General features: G+C 36.7%; 1 protein-coding gene across 7 annotated transcripts in view; it reads right to left on the reverse strand.

The window, feature by feature from the left end:
- Positions 1-12,885: 12,885 nt before the first annotated feature.
- Positions 12,886-17,641, reverse strand: part of LOC113068300 (protein 4.1-like) — a 47,004-nt gene continuing 42,248 nt past the window's right edge. For all 7 annotated transcript variants that reach the window (XM_026240995.1, XM_026240997.1, XM_026240996.1 and 4 more), the window contains one exon: positions 12,886-15,356. The gene's annotated coding sequence lies outside the window, so the exon portion shown is untranslated. The remainder of the gene's footprint in view (positions 15,357-17,641) is intronic.

A 17,641-nucleotide genomic window follows, 5' to 3' on the forward strand; every position in this document is an offset into this window, starting at 1 on the left:
TGTTTTTTTTTTTGCTTGACAACAGCAATATACTAGACATCAACGTCAATTAATAATTGATATGGTATCACTTAAAATTAATAGCCCAGTTGTATTCTATAAACTATCTGAATAACTTAATTGAACATTAGTGTTCATAGCACAGACAGTTTAATAAGCTGATTCTTTAGAGAGTCTTAAGTCTCAACAATTGTAACAGTCATGCTTGCTTTAACAAACACCACAGATAAAACAAAAGTTAAAAGAATTAAGCTTAAGGCTCATAATGCTTCAGAAAAGATGTTTAGTGCCATTATTATAATTAGCATTGTGCTACTGTTAAAAGTTCTCAAATTAAAATTTAGATGAATGATGAAATTCATCTGTCTGTTGTTATATTTCTGTAAATTGTAATTCAGATGCCTTTGAGATATGCACTATGAATCTTACTGTACTTGAGTATGTAGGTACTCCTCATTGCAACTTCTGGAACAGGGCTGTTACTAAAACACGAACCAAAACATCTTTATAATGGCCCAAAAGTCACATTTAAATAGTTTAAACATCAGCCGGTAGCATCAATACAAAATACTACAGGATTTATTTTCATTAGCATTCAGACTCCCCCATGCATAAGCATTGCAAAATGCCTCCTCACATTTCAAGCATTGCAAGTTATCAAATGTAATGAAAACACTTGACATCTAATAAATGGCCAGGTTCGCACAGAATCTGAGTTAACACATTTTACTTTGTTTAAATTCATTACTCTGAATCCAGATACAAATTTTTCCTCCAAAAGATGAAACAAATTGTGGAGAGAAAAGATGAAAGAAAGATATGGTCTGTACGTGACCACCGTAATGAACAGCAGCCTCTGACCCAAACTGAGCAGGAGTGATAGTGAGACGCCAGATCAAATGAAGAGGGAAGTGAATCAGATGCGATTACTGACAGAAACCACCTATTCATTATCTCAGCTCTCGTTTTTTCCCTTTAGTATGAAGTAGGAACATTTGTATTCTGTCAAAGTTTTGGTTGTTGTTGCAGAGATTGATTTACATATTGCAGGGTACCACTTTTTACAGTGAGCACATGACAAACTCTGTCATCTGCACATATTTGAAAGATGTAATCTTGTAATAAGATCGCAATAGTAATCGTCAGAGCCATATAGAGAGAGAGTTGCGACAACGGAAGTTCGAAATGTTTGGTTGTCACGTGATTCGTGTAGACTTCTAATAGTTCCAGGAAGTGCGTTGGCGGCCATTCAAACTGATAGAGTAGAGTGACAGAACTGCGATTTCTGGTAATAAGGAGTCAATAAATGCATTTATTTTATATATTTATACAACACACCGACATATGAAGCATGAGTATGTAGTTACAGCAATGTTGTTTATAAAATATCAAATCGGGAAAATATTTGAGGATTAGTGTTCAATTACCGTTATTTTAAAAACGTATTTCAGGCTAACGTTAAGTTGTATAAACACGGGTTGCTGTTGCCTTTTTTACGTTACATATTGTCCTTTTTTTTTTTTTCACTGATCTCATGTTAACTAATGTCATATTGATGACAGGCTGGTGACAGGTGATTTTCAGCTCGCACCGCACGATGGGTCAATTAACTGTTAGCAGCAGTAATTAGCATGTTAAATAAATGTAAAATGAAGCTTACTGTTTATAATTCTTACAATTACATATAGTAATATAATTATGTATTATAAATAATATATATATTATATCTAGTATAATTCTTACAGTACTTATTCATGTACACAATATATTCAGGTTTAAAACAACTTAAGCATACTCGTATATAAACATGTACACTGCCATTCAAAAGTAATGATGCTGAAAATTCAGCTTGGCATCACAGGAGTATATTACATTTTTAAATAGAAAACAGTTATTAGGGCCCGAGCACCGAGGTGCGAGGACCCTCTTGTATCTGCTTTGTTTTTTATTATTATTATTCTTCTTCTTCTTCTTCTTCTTCTCCCGAATGAATCGCATTTTTGAGGGCTTTAACATGCTCAAAAAGTCATGAAACTTTGCACACGCGTCAAACCTGGTGAAAATTTTCGTCTGATATAGGATTCAGAAGAGGGTGTGGCAAAATGGCTCGACAGCGCCACCCATACCAAGAAAATCAACAGCCTTCCAGCTATGTTTCACGTACATGCACGAAAATTGGCACACATATGTAACACACCAATACCTACAAAAAAGACTCTTGGAGCGAAATTCTAAACCCAACAGGAAGTCGGTTATTTTTAATATTATGAGCATATTTTGTGTAATTTTGGTCATTTCCATGTGTTGTATTTTAACGAACTCCTCCTAGAGAGTTCTTCAAATAAACACCAAATTTGGTATGCCTAATCTAAAGGCCTTTGCGATGTTAAATTGCGAAGATCTTGAGTTTTCGTTGAAGGGCGTGGCCGTGGCGGCCTGGCGAATTTCGATGATTCGCCATGAAAAATGAAGTTGCTATAACTCACACATAGAATGTCCAATCTGCCCCAAACTTCACATGTTTGATGAGACTCCGAACCTGAACAGATTGACATGCCCATATTCAGTTATAGTCATAGCGCCACCTATTGGCAACAGGAAGTGATATATTTTACGCTGCGACGAACTACTCCTAGAAATTTTATGACATCAATGTCTTTTTTGTGGTCAGTCTAATCTAAAGGCCTGTGCGATGTTCAGTTGTGAAGATCTTGAGTTTTCGTTAAAAGGCCTGTTCATGGCGCCGCGACGAAGTACGATGTCTCGCCATGGGAATAAAAGATGTTATAACTCAGGCATAAAATGTCCGATCTTCCCCAAACTTCACATGTGTGATAAGAGTCCTGGCCTGAACAGATCTGCAGGCCAATATTTTACCGGGTGTGGCAGAACAGCTCTATAGCGCCACCTGTACACTTTCAACGGAGTGCGCCTCGAGCTATGTTTCACGTACATGTACCAAAATTGGTACACACATGTAACACTCCAATACCTACAAAAAAGTCTCTTGGTACGAAATCCGGATCCCAACAGGAAGTCGGTTATTTAGAATTTTCCCTTCAAAATTGGTGTTGTTTTTGCCATTTTCAGGGGTTGTACTTTAACAAACTCCTCCTAGAGATTTATTCAGATCAACACCAAACTTGGTCAGTGTAGTCTAAAGCCTTTTGCGATAATAAATTGCGAAGGACTTGAGGTTTCGTTAAAGGGCGGGTCCATGGCGGCCTGACAAATTTCGATGTTTCGCCATGAAAAAGGAAGTTGCTGTAACTCAGACATACAATGTCCAATCTGCCCCAAACTTCATATGTTGGATAAGACTCTTGACCTGAACAGATCTACATGCCAAAATTCAGTTATAGTCATAGCGCCACCTATTGGCAACAGGAAGTTACATATTTTACACTGCGACAAACTACTCCTAGAAATTTTATGACATCAATGTCTTTTTTCTGGTCAGTCTAATCTAAAGACCTGCGTGATGTTTAGTTGTGAAGATCTTGAGTTTTTGTTAAAAGGTGTGTCCATGGCGCCGTGATGAAGTTCGATGTCTCGCCATGGGAATAAAAGATGTTATAACTCAGGCATAAAATGTCCGATCTTGCCCAAACTTCACTTGTGTGATAAGGGTCCTGGCCTGAACAGATCTGAAGGCCAATATTCCATCGAGTGTGGCAAAATGGCTCGATAGCGCCACCTATACACTTTCAACGGAGTGAGTATACGCTTAAAACGGAGTGCGCCTCGAGCTATGTTTCACGTACATGTACAAAAATCGGTACACACATGTAACACACCAATATCTACAAAAAAGTATTTTGGTACGAAATCCGAATCCCAACAGGAAGTCAGTTATTTCGAATTTTCTCTGCAAAATTAGTGTTGTTTTGGCCATTTTCAGGGGTTGTACTTTAACGAACTCCTCCTAGATATTTATTCAGATCAACACCAAACTTGGTCAGTGTAATCTAAAGCCTTTTGCGATCTTAAATTGCGAAGATCTTGAGGTTTCGTTAAAGGGCGTGTCCATGGCGGCCTGACAAATTTCGATGTTTCGCCATGAAATAGGATGTTGTTGTAACTCAGGCATAAAATGTCCAATCCTCCCCAAACTTCACATGTTCGACAAAAGTCCTGCCCTGAACACATCTGAAGGCCAATATCCCACTATAATGATAGCGCCACCTGCTGGCAACAGGAAGATTGGCACATATATGGAATAAACATTGATATATGCTACTTATATTTATGAGTTTAAACGCATATTTCTCACCGTTCACCTATTAACTAAAGCCACTCGCTGCCGGTGAGCCCGGGTGCGAGGGCCCGTTCATCGCTGCTTGCAGCTTTAATTTTAAATTGTAATTATATATTACGAGATTACTTTGTATTTTTATTCAAATAAATACAATTAACTATTTACAGCAATTCATGAATACATTCCTAATAAATTTAATAGCATGCCAAGCATTTTGTATGTGTCCTTTCTTTCATGTTGTCCTTGCATAGTCTCCACCGTGGTTTGCTGTGCTGCTGGGGATGCTCCACTCGGTCAGAGAAAGTGTGCGAATGTATGGCTTCCCCGCTGACATAGAGAGGAGAAAATAATGGTTGGCTCAAGTCAGCAGGAGCAATCTAAATATAAATAAAAATTACAACAACTAAAAATTGTTAGGTAATTATACTTACATTTATTTGCACTTTTTTACATTGAAAATGATTTCAAGCAAAGCCTTGCAAACCCCAGGGAGCTGAGACTCATGGTGAGACATTGCAGGGAGTCATCAGTGTTACCTATAACTGTGCATTTAACCACCATGTGATATGTACTGTAAGTGGGTAGACAAAAAAAGTTGTGTGTGGAAACTAAACTGAAGTCACTCTGCAGACAAATTGAGGCAAAGCAATTTGTCATGACCAAAAAATTCAAGAGTAGGCTGAGACTGGATGCTATTCCCACAATCTTTGTACATCGTCCTGTGGTCAAAAAGAGGAGGGCCCTGCTCCGCGATGCACCCCTAGACCTGTGAACATACAAGAAATGGCTGCTGATTACAGCTATGTTATTTCAGGTGATTCATATATAATAAGTACAAACTCGTACTAGTTGAAGTAAAGTGATGTGATATTTTCAATATTTAAAATTAGCAATACCATGTATTCTGCCTCAATCGGTTTCAAAGGTTGAGGAAAAAAGAACGAGGACACTCAGAGAAGGGAAAGTGAGAGTGAAGAAAAAGGACATGGCTAGAGAGGAGAGACAGGGACAGGTGACACTGCCCAGTCAACCAGCAGCAAGTCAGCCAGCATTCCAGTGAACCATCAGCCAGTTACCTGGGTCTATTAAAACACTTAAAGAGACCAGAAAAAAAAAAACAATGCAAAGGCAGCACTAAGAAAAATAAAGAATGAAAATACAGCAATCAAAAAAAAGGTCCCCTCAGCTCTCCTGACCTGCATCCTCACTGATGCTCCATCCCAGAACAGTTCAGTGGCACCACTAATCCTCCACCCACCAGCACCCACAGAATGTTACAGTATGTTACTTTTATACACTAACAAGTATATAATACAGTTTTATTATATAATATAGACAGGTAATAGTCAATGAATCACAATGACTAAAAAAACTCCACCCATGTTTTTGCAAATTCAAATCAATCAAAATGTATATCAAGAGGGTGCATTTTATTATTAAGGAATTTAATACGTGTAATAAGGAACAAACGTTATAAACTCATTTTTACCGCTTCCACTCACTGCTGTCACACGTTATATTGAACTAACGTAATAGGCTATGTAACCTTAGCTAAATTTCCCCACCCTGCAAAAAAATATGTTTATACTCCTTTTTTTCTAATTGCAAACACGATGGATGAAACTGAATTAAGAGAACAGATTTTACACTTCATAGGGTGTTCGTTACTAACTTTATTCAGCTCCAATCCTAGCCTAATCTGTTAGTTATCTGATAACATCCCTTAAATCTACTCATTTAATGAGTAATAATATACTAGAAGGTTTTAACTTACAATTTATTGTTATTTAGATGTACTAATAATATTCAATGGCTCTGGTAATCGTGTGCATGTTTTCGTAAATTGAGGGAACGACTAAGCAAATCGTGCGCACAATTTATTTATTTTTACTTGCATGTCATGGCTCCGTACAAAATAATTCTGTGCCTGACAAGAAATTCAGAGAAAGAAAGAAACAAAGACTGTATAAACGGCAGCACTTGAATGATATTGCAGATGCAAGCTTCAATATGGAGCAAAGTGTCTCAAGGGCTCAGACTGCAGGTAATGAGAGAGCATTTCTGCTCCTCTTCTCCGTTCCAGCCAAACTAAACAGATTCCAGAGTTCAGTGTGAGGCAAACACAGGTGAGGTTCAGTAACAGAACTGAAAATTGATATTCTTCATAATCAGGTTAGTGTAGTCAAGCTCTATTGCAAAACATATAGTGAACTTTCTAATGTCTACTCATACAGTAAGGCAATAAATTCTATACAGTATTGTTCCTTGATTTCCGAAGCTTGATTAAATTTAACTGAAAATGCCTTTGTGAGACAGTATTTAGCATCTCCTGGCATTGTTTTATTCCTGCACAGTGCTGTGGGTTGCCATCAGACAGTATAATGTCTCCTCATGCACTTCTGCCTACAGGCTCTCTCAGTGAGGAGCAACTGACATTGAACAAGGAAAGTGTTTTTCATGAAACAAACAATAGACACCAGCAGAGCAACTGAAGTATCAACACTCACTCGACTTATTCAAACTTTGAATTTATATGACATGGTTTAATGTTTGTACATGCACAATTTTTCACATACAATAATATACAGTAATGTATGCAATATGTCTGTTCTGTGAGATTATTGACACTATCTTAGAAAAGCTTTCATTTATGATAAAAAGGTGCAGTCGGTAGTTTGGTGCTAATTTAAAATGTTTTACCTATTAATAAATGATTAGTGTTTTGTGAAGAGTCATCCGAATGGTATACACTCACAGGTAGTTTTTCCAAGAAAAGTCTTTTTTTTTTGTTTTTTGCATGTTGAAATGCATGTTCTCAATCATTTCACAAGTGAAGCGACCTCAGGTACTTCTAACTCCAAAGGAGGAGATGGCGGGCGAGATGCGATGGGAGCGTAGACCACCTTGATGGTTGATGTATGCAAAGGCCACTGTGTTGTCTGTGTGGACCAGTACGTGCTTGTTGTGTGACAGTGATTTGAAGCGGCGCAGAGCAAGCCATACGCCAAGAACCTTGGGTCAATTGATGTTCCAATGCAGTCGAGGTCCTGTCCAGGAACCCGAAGCTGCATGCCATTGCACATGGCACCCAACCCAATGGAAGAGGCATCTGCTGAGACAACTACATCCCTGCCCATAAAAAAGCAAAGTCCTACCAATGGCTGAAGGTTTGGTAAACCGGTGCGTTCTGCATTGCCATGTCTCTCTCGGGACTCGGTTGTGAAGCTGACTGAGGTTAAATGAGTCCAACTCCATACACAGAAACTCCTCTTAACACAGTCCTCTCCGAAGCGAAAAGCTGAATGTGTTATTGCACTTGCTCTTACTTGTATATAAGCTTTATGCGGAGGGGTGTGTGATGCAAATCTCGCACACAAATGTCCATTGGCTTGTTTTGTTACACTCGAAGATGTACTTTATTAGTGCATATTTATAAAGTGTTACTTTTGTAAATATGCTTCTGTAGCTTGACTTGTGGAGTATTGCACTAGCAACAACAGCTGTTTTCATTTCACAATTAATCATATTTATTACATTTGAGAAAAAACTGCAAAATGAATTGATTTAAATTTTATTTTTTATTCAAACAACATTTATTAAAATTATTGTGGGGTTCTCTGAATAGTATCAACAGTATGCAGATTGTCAAAATATAATATTATTGCCTTTTTAAAGTAATGTCCAGTATGACTGTATCTTCTGCAAATGCAGGGCGGCTTTTATGGACGCTGATATTGATCATTTTGCACCTGAATTTCTCCTTTGGGATTAAGTCTCCGTCTTTCTTCTACACTATGGCTTCATTCCTGTATTTATGATCAGTCACTCTAATTAAAGAGAGAGTGTGTGTGTGTGTGTGTGTGTGTGTGTGTGTGTGTGTGTGTGTGTGTGTGTGTGTGTGTGTGTGTGTGTGTGCATGCGTGCGTGCGTGCGTGCGTGCGTGTGTGTGTGTGTTCACAGTCACCTGAGCTCTTGAGAGGGTCTGTCAGCATATGATGAGTAGATCATTACTGGCTGTTGGCTGTTGAGACCCAGGGGCCACTTCCATGTCATCGAATCAGCAAACAAAATAAATCACACAGCATGCATATACTCATAAGAAAAGAAATTGAAGCTTCCCTTTCTTTGACCTTACAAACTTAATAGCTGGAAAATAAAAGGTAAATACAATTTTAAATATTAAAGCCTTAAAATGAAAAATGCTCCACTCCATAGTGTAACATAGGCTATAGCCTGCCAGTATAACCTACCATGGTTACACATTACAGTAAGGTCTCAGTTAGTTAATACATTAACTAACATTAAACAATAGTAAGGAATACTTTATGTAATAATGATGTAATAATTAATACTTATAATGTTAAACATTTTCGGCACTTAATTTCATAATTTTCTACCCTTTTTATATTGAATCAAGACTCAAGACTGCACCAGTTTTTAAAGTTTAGTTTCTCCCTCCCTCCCTCTCTCTCTCTCTCTCTCTCTCTCTCTCTCTCTCTCTCTCTATATATATATATATATATATATATATATATATATATTCTGGACAGTGGAGGAAGCTTTAATCTTACAGTTACATCAAGGTCTTTTATTTGAAAAGATCATTGAAAGGCTTCTCAGTAGAAAATTATTTTAAGAGTCAAACATACTCAAATTTTTATTATAAATAATTTAATTCAACCAAAGCAAATGGTGGTATTTATGTAAGCAGACTGGCTGAGCACACAGCGTTCTCAAGCTGTAGTGTAGGACTGACTTCATTGAGCAGGAAAACAACACATAACATCACCATAAATAAATATATATATATATAATTATTATTATTATTTTATTTATTTTGGGGGGGGGGGTAGTCTCTCTGGAATGATTTCACACAAAAAAGATGCCAAGACAGGAGAAAACAATTTAAAGACTGCTAAACTGTTAAAGAGGACAGAACTTCTGTTGAACTTTTGTTTGAATATTGTTTATCGGCATGAGAAATATCAACGTCCAGCTCCCTCCATATTTCCAAACAAATAGGTCAGAACTCCCAAAAAACACTAAAACATTAAGAAATGTTGATTTCATGTTACAGTAGACCTACTTGGACCGTTCCAAAGACAGGTCCAAAAACAGCCAAATTCAGCAAATACATTTTTACTCTAGGAAAATAAACACTTGGGAAAACATCCTCCTTTTTTCTTTAAGTGTGAACGATCCTAAAGTTAAAGCAGAAAAAAAGTAGATATATTTTTTTAAATTCCTCTTGTGGACCCATGGATATCGAGACTGGGCAGATCCACATAAGGCAGACCAGCTGCTGTTAATATATAATAATCATTTTACTCAGTGCACTCATGAATATAGATGTAAGACCATGTGCTGCTCGCCTGACAGCTCATTTTGTGGTTCATGCTGGAAGCTTACATTATTTCATTACATTATTAAATCACTCTTCACACATGGGTGATACACATGACGGTACCATTTCAAATATTCCGTGTAAAACAGCTGGGAATTCCTCTAACAAGCTCTGTACAAATAGCCAAACTTCAACCTTGACATCCCAGATGTTCAGTTTCATGTAGACAATTATAATTCCATGTACAGTAGCATCCATGTCACATTCCCGTTCATCTCAATGGCAGTTGCTCTGCTGCCACAGGAATACCTGAAGGTTTAGATATGCCAAATTTGCCAGTATCATACATTACAAAATATACTTTCTTCATTTCTTGAAGTTCATCAAATGTTGTACATACTTTGAGAGTAAGCAATTTTTGGAGTCCCAAACCATTTAATCCACTTCCCTGTTGAATACTAGGGTGTGGAATCGCCCCAGTAGTTTGTGCGATGTATGAATTACTTTATGTTTTCAAAGTTTTGGCTAAGGGGGTGTTTTAACAACATTGTTTTCAACTAAAACTGGAAAACTTCTAATGTAGTAAGAACTCAAAGTGAGGAGATGGGGCAGTGGATAAACCATCAATGGATAGAGGTAAGTCATTATACTGAGAGCGGCAACCTCCTGATCTCTCTCGTGAAAACAACATGGAAGTGACTAAAACTACAATTCATAATACAACATAGATGACATATCAAATGTTTAAACTGAGAAAAGGTATCATTTTAAGGGAAAAATAAGTTGATTTTAAATTTCATGGCATCAACACATCTCAAAAAAGTTGGAACAAGGCCATGTTTACCACTGTGTGGCATCCTCTCTTCTTTTTATAAGAGTCTGCAAACGTCTGGGGACTGAGGAGACAAGTTGCTCAACTTTAGGAATAGGAATGTTGTCCCATTCTCATTGTCATGTTGGAAATGCAAGGTCTTCCCTGAAAGAGACGACATCTGAATGACAGCATATGTTGGTCTAGAACTTGGATTTACCTTTCAGCGCTTCTGGATCATGTTTAGATATGGCTTCCGGCAACAACGAATGGCACGGTTCCCGCCTCTTTACCCATTTTCGATTATCCAGGAGTGATGTGTGTTGACGCACTGCCAAGATGGCGACGGCCCACTCCGCTCACTTTGAGCTTAAAAAACACTCTTCAGAAATCTATGGGTGACATCAGGGACACAATGTCCATGTTTTGTACAGTCTATGGTTTATACCCATTGGTGTTGATTAACTTGAGTGCACTCCACTAGTGTCTAACACGCTTCTCCCTAACTTTAATAAAACATCATTTAAATAATATATTACATTTCTTTAAGATTTATTAGCATTCTAGAGATAAATCAAGATGGTATTCAGCAGAGTAAGGTATTGCCTGTCATCCATCGCTAACTGAACTAATATACTTCAGGTGCCATGGTTCAGTGTTTAATCCATCTGCCCCGCGAGCAGATGTTCAGGAGTAACACTCAAGCCTCAAATCCTGTTTGTTGGATGAACAAATAATGCTACAGTGGTTGTGGCCAAGGCCTCTCAGTGACCTTTAGCGAGATGCTAATTGGCAATCAGAGATTAAACATTCAAAACATTCAGAGTATTCCCATGAATAACAGCTCCAGGAAAAACTAATTGCCTGGATCAAGCTGACTTCAGCTCATGAGTTACAGCTCTTAAATATTCCTCCCTGATCCCTTCTGACAGACTGAAGACAGGACACTTCAGCTGACATGATCAGAACATGATGGTGTGTACCGTCCTATATGATATTAAGAGGATAATCTCAAGTGGAATAAGCAGCTATCAGAGAACATGAAACACTAAGGCTGTGTTCTAATTAGCATTTATAATATGCTCTGTAACATATGTACTTCACAAAGAAAGAATCTGCACTATTTGTAGTTCAATAATCAAATGTGACACTGACGTTTCGAATGTCTCTGTACCAACTTCTGACAATAAAGCATAAGAGGTGCAAACCAAAGTACAATAATTTTTCTGGTCTTTTTTAATACGTATAAAATCATTTGCAATCATGTATTCAAAAAATAGAAGCAGTTTTACTTTTCTGACAGTTTTTGTACTCCACTAGGCTACTTTTGAGTAAGTTTGGTGGATGAGTTTTGGGACTTTACTTACAAGCAAAATCCAAATAGCATAACAATCGCTAACAGTAAGTTCTTATGATTTAATTTGGGGAACAAATTGCTATTTTTTTATTCTTTCTCTCATTTTGACTTCCCAATAAAGACATGATGAAATTATGACAAAAAAAAAGTTAATTATCCACACGTGGGTAAATTATGAATTATTTTCATTTTAACTTCCTTGTTTTTGATGGGAAACAGTTTTACATATTTCTATCCTTATTGCTTTTATGCCATGTCATGCTATTTTCAGTCTGCTATTATTCGGTATGCACTAAATCCAAACTTACATGTTAAATAAATATAAATAAATAATGTGAATTGGGCTAGGGTGAAAAAACTAACACCCCCCAAGCTCCAAATATGAATAAAGTAATCAGAAACGTCAACATAACACCTTTTAGACTACTGTATGAATGTTTTGTCTGACCCTGATATAAATGATGTTATGTCATGGTCTTAGGTAAAAGACATTCTAAATATAATGTTTTGCCCAGTAAGAACCCTACTGTAAATGGATTGTAATAAATTAATTTGACATTCCCGTCTGTTGTGTCGCCCATTTTTAGGCAGCTAAACTGAAACATATATGCATGATGCAAGTATGAAGGAAAGACAAGAAAATCTGCAATATTTCAGTTTTAACAGCAGACCACTGTGATTTCCAGCTGGTTTTCTTTTCTTCCAATTTTCTCTATGACCTTGCTGATAAATCCTGTTTCATTCTCTGTGGTGTCGTTCAGTTCATCTCAGCCCATCTCCAGGATTATGAGTGAATCCACTGCAATCAAAGTCATTCACTTCAGCGTGCTTTCATCAAGCTAAACACTGGTAATAAAGCACAACCTGTGACAAAAATGCAGCACTCATGAGTGTGTTTCACACATACTATATATGCATGTGAATGCCTGCGTGACAATACAGAAAACATTTCTAGTTCATTTCTGGGTTACTGTGTTGAGTTTTTCTTTAAAAACTACCCCAAATTATTAAATCGTTATCAGGAGTCTCCAACATGACTTCACATTCACATGAAGTAGATCACATTTACATCCCATTTTACTTCTGAAATAAGAAAGACTGATGTCAACCAGAAAGGAAGTTAGTTCATTTTAATCCAACATTACGAATGTAATAACATGCACAAAGTAAACACTCATAAGAAAGCCTGTATTAAGAAAGTAAAGAAAGTTGACACTCGTGAAACTGTGTGAAGAATGTGTCTAAGTTGGAGTTTATTCAGTGCACGGTGCTATATAGTACATTTGTCTTTTTTTTTCAGTGAAGGCAAATGAAAGAGGGGATGTGATGAGAAGAAAAAGAACCTCTGAGGAAAAACGTACGATTCTTTTCTTTTCTTCACCCCAGACTAGCAAAGGAAAGGAGTGCCACAATGAAGAAAACAACACACTGAACGAAATACAACACCTCGTCTCTGTACAGGATACTATTTGAACTATTAAAAAAGCGTGACATTTTAAAATAGACATTTAAAAACAGGACAGTACGGGGAGGGGCAGTACGCTTTACGCCACCGGCAGTGTTCGTGCACAATATAAAATCCTCAATTTCCCACTTTGAGTTTCTAGAATTGAATTACAGCACCTGAATTGCCAGTCTTGACCTTTAGAGTCAAACAGAGGCATTTGAATGGCTCAATGAATAACTGAGACTCATTTTAATTTGCTGTAGTCTGATTGCTTTCACAATTAATTCCCATAACTGCTAATTAGATCCGTTCATGGCTAATCGATTGCAATTCTTCTAAAAACACTTCAGGTTGTGTGTGGATGCTCATTTTGAAGGCTCTGCAGATCTGCTATAGACCTCATGGGTAAGAACATACTGCCCCCTCTAGTAGAAAAGTAGAAATATGCTGAAGATGAGCAGAGTTGTCCCTGCAAATCCCATTTAAAAACTGGCAGGAGCTGGTGTTTGGGATTCTGGATCTAATACAAAACATCAAAGCTGAATTTAAGAGAGCAGGGCATCTAAAATGCAAAGTACACACACAAACAAGAACAAAACTGCTGAAAATAAATAGAAATATCATAAGAGTGTAGTTTCACTATAATACCCCACCCCATCTTCATCGGACCCCCAATCCATGATGAAACAGGATAACATTACCAACAAAACAAAATAAAACTGATTCAAGCTTTCAACAAATATGCAAAGTAATGTAACTTAAAAACACAAGAGAACATCTGAAATTGCTCCAGCATTTCCGAATAAAAACAACACATTATTTTACACCGAGAACAAAATAATACTTTCACATTTAAGAGGAACATAAAATATGTGACTTTACAACATGATGTATTCTGAAAATCCTGTCATTTATTCTCTGTGTACTTGCGTCTTTTAAAATCTTTCTTTTCTGAGCAATTCAGATGTTTAACAGAATATTCATGCTGCTCTTTTCCATTCAGTGGAAGCTAAATGGGAGGAACTGTCTAGATCCACAAAAGAAAAAAAAAAAAAAAAAAAATATCACAATAAAAGTCACCATTAGTCATATTATAGTTCTGTTTAAAGAACAATTGAAATGTATTATCACTAAAATCTTCCCCTCCTCAACAAAACTTAAATGTTATTTGCACGTTCAAACATTATTGACTTTAAACCTGTTAAATATAAATGTAAGTAGCCGGAAATGAAATTAGAGAACGACAACAACTAAAAGGGACAGTTTACCTAAAATAAATAAATAAATAAATAATTCTGTCCTAAATTTCTCACCACAAATTCATTTAAAAACTTTATGACGCATGGAACACAAAAGAAGACATTTTGAAGAATGTTGGTAATTAAACAGTTTTGGTGATAATGATTACCAAAAAATCTCTTCTCAAAATATACATCAAAAAGTAAGTCATACTGGTTACATTACGACATTGAGTGAATAATGACAGAACTATACCTTCATTTAAGTCTTCAAATTTCTTGAAAAAGATTGGAAAAGAACAGCTTTTGAATACAGCTTTGCATCCCCTTTTAAGAGTTTCAGATTATGACAGATAATCAACCAATTGCAAAAAAAAAGAATATATATATGAAAAATTAAACAACAACAACAAATTGACACTTTAGAAAATTCCTGCCGCCCAGTTGTTATTACGTGAACCATCCCTTAACGATCCACCCTAAAATACCATAGGAATTTGAGATAAAAAGTTGCTCTTTAGCCACTGTTTTAGAAAACGTATTTGTAACACGGTTCAGTCCGTCGTGGAATGACTTTGACGTGGTGGAGGTCAGGCAGGGCTTTAGGAAAAAGTCTGTCCGAGGTGTTGAGAAGTGGATGAGAACTGCACTTTGAATTCTGCTTCTGGACAGGAGTAGATGCTGGATGCTCAGTTTGCAGTATGAGACGCTTGAAATCTAACAGATGTTTAGGGTCTGGAAAGTGGTGTCTCGGATGGCAATGGTTGGGTGGGACATGCGCTGCTACAGGAAGAGTTTGTCCGTGAAAGGAACTCGGTGGGTTGATGGTAGAAGGCTGGATGTGAGGGATCTTACGTTGTCTTTTAACATTCATAAACCCGACTGGTCCCGTTTTTTCACCCTGTGTTGATTTGAGATCAAAGCTAGATTAACAATCATCCAAGACAAACAAAACAAGACAGCATTTCTGGTAAAGCAAAAAGTAAACACATCCCAAACGGGTGACGGATGCCGACCTGCAGACATGCAGACCTGAGCGGGATGGAAATAATAGTGCATGGTAAATACTCTCTGGCTGAGTGATAGAAGTGAAGTAAACATTGACAGGGCGAATGGGGTGAAATGGGTCTCTTGACACACAAAACAGGGCACTGTGGGAATAAACTAACAGGGCAGCATTACCCATTATCCTCTGGGAGCTCTGTGTCTGTATACATACCACCCTGACAGCTGGTTAAACAGCACCAGACGCCCAATGCCTCACACAAACAGTCTAAAAGGCCCACATTTAGAGACTCGTTTTTCATGTTTTGTTAAGTTCTATACAGTCTAAACAATTAAAACAGATCAAAAGCAGTCCAAAATGTAAACATTCTGTTTATTATTAATTTATTTATTTATTTCGGTACAGTGTATTTATCTAAGAAAGTTCTGGTAATACAGGGTAACTACATGGGGTAGGGTTAGGTTTAGGGGTAGGTTCAGGGTTGGTACCTAGTTATTACATAGTTATTGTATATATCGTATAGTATGTACATGAGGAACAGGACTGTAAAATAAAGTGCTACCATGATTTCAATGTTTGACTCAGTTTTGAAACTTTTTGGGTCAATGATTCTCCAAAAGAAGTGCTGGTCTTTATCAGTGTTGTTTTTGTTAACTAAAAGTAAAACATTTTTGTTAATAAAAAAAGCTGAAATAAAATAAAATATTCAAATTAGATAAAAAAGAATGCAATAATAATAAGTTAAAGTACAAAAATGACTGAAAATAAATATAAAACTGAAATAAATATACATGAAAATAAATATTTATAGCAAAAAAAAAAAAAAAAAAAACTAATTAAACTGACAAAAGCGCATAACAAAATTACAAAAAAATATTAAATAAAAGATAATTCAAAACATTTTCTTTATCATGGGCCAAAAAAGAAATGGTAATTTATTAAAGATAGTAAAGTAAAATGAATACAAATTTCTATAGGTGGCATTAGCAACACAGAATAATAATATCATCTAATGTCATCTAATTAATATGAGGTATCATCTAATATCTAATAAATTCTAATATTAAATTAGATTCTGCATCCTCTTTGCTACCTCGATTGAAATTCTAGAGCTGAACTTGAATGTTTAAGTGCTGAATGTCGCCGACTCTACTACACACATGTATAACGGCTGTAAATATGACAGTATAACCATGCTTTCTAAGGGATTGAGGTTTTTATTGGAGCACTGTTAATGATTGTAGTAAATCATACAGCTTAAGTGTCTGTGTCTAATTCTCTGGGATTCAATGCACTTCTTTCTTTTGGTATGCTACCGAGGGTTTCTCTTGTTACCATCTTTATAAGGGATATTTGTTATTTGTTTTAGATGGTAAGCAATTTCATCACTGCTTTTGAAAGAGAAACTCAGAAATGCTGTATGAGTTTAATGTATCATGGGTGATGGTGTGGCTGTATTGCCCATGAGAGAAGAGCTTTAAATACATGCCACAAACCCATCAAACTCCTGTGCTACTGGAGAGCTACACTAAAAGGTCTGGGCCACAGAGGGACATAGATCTGAAATGTATATCCTTAGGGTCTTTTTGACATGAAATCGTCTTGAAATCACGTTGACACCCTCATTCCAAAATTCATTATCCATTTCTATGAGGAAAATAATGTCTCGGTTAAGTACTGTACGTAAGTCTCATTCCCTGATGGAGGGAACGGAGACATTATGTCGTCACGACAGGGGAGGCCAATCATCTCTGGGTTTAAGAGAATAATTTTCTACAAAGCCAGACTGCTCTGCAAAGCCTCACTGCTGTTATCGGGAACTTAAACATGCAAATTATCGGTATCGGTATCGGTTGTAAAAAAATACAAATAAAAAACCAATATCGACTGATCACTAGATCTAAGCAATTTGGCCCCAAGATCTTCAAAACTTCAAAGCATGTGCATATCTGCAGCAGATCTTATTTTGTACATTTATTGGAGCATCTTATCATTATATCACTAAATATTAACAGCAGTTTTCTGTTAGCAGCTGGCTGACAAATTGGAAGATCAGTTATTTATTTATTTAAAGGGTAAAAAAAAAAACGTTTCATTACTTTAAGCTTTTTTTTAATCATAATTTACAGTACCTTAAACTGTACCTTTCAGTTCACCATGCAGCATTTTTTCACTCACTC

Source organism: Carassius auratus, linkage group LG44F, assembly GCF_003368295.1.
Source record: "Carassius auratus strain Wakin linkage group LG44F, ASM336829v1, whole genome shotgun sequence".
In the NCBI taxonomy this organism is placed as follows: domain Eukaryota; kingdom Metazoa; phylum Chordata; class Actinopteri; order Cypriniformes; family Cyprinidae; genus Carassius; species Carassius auratus.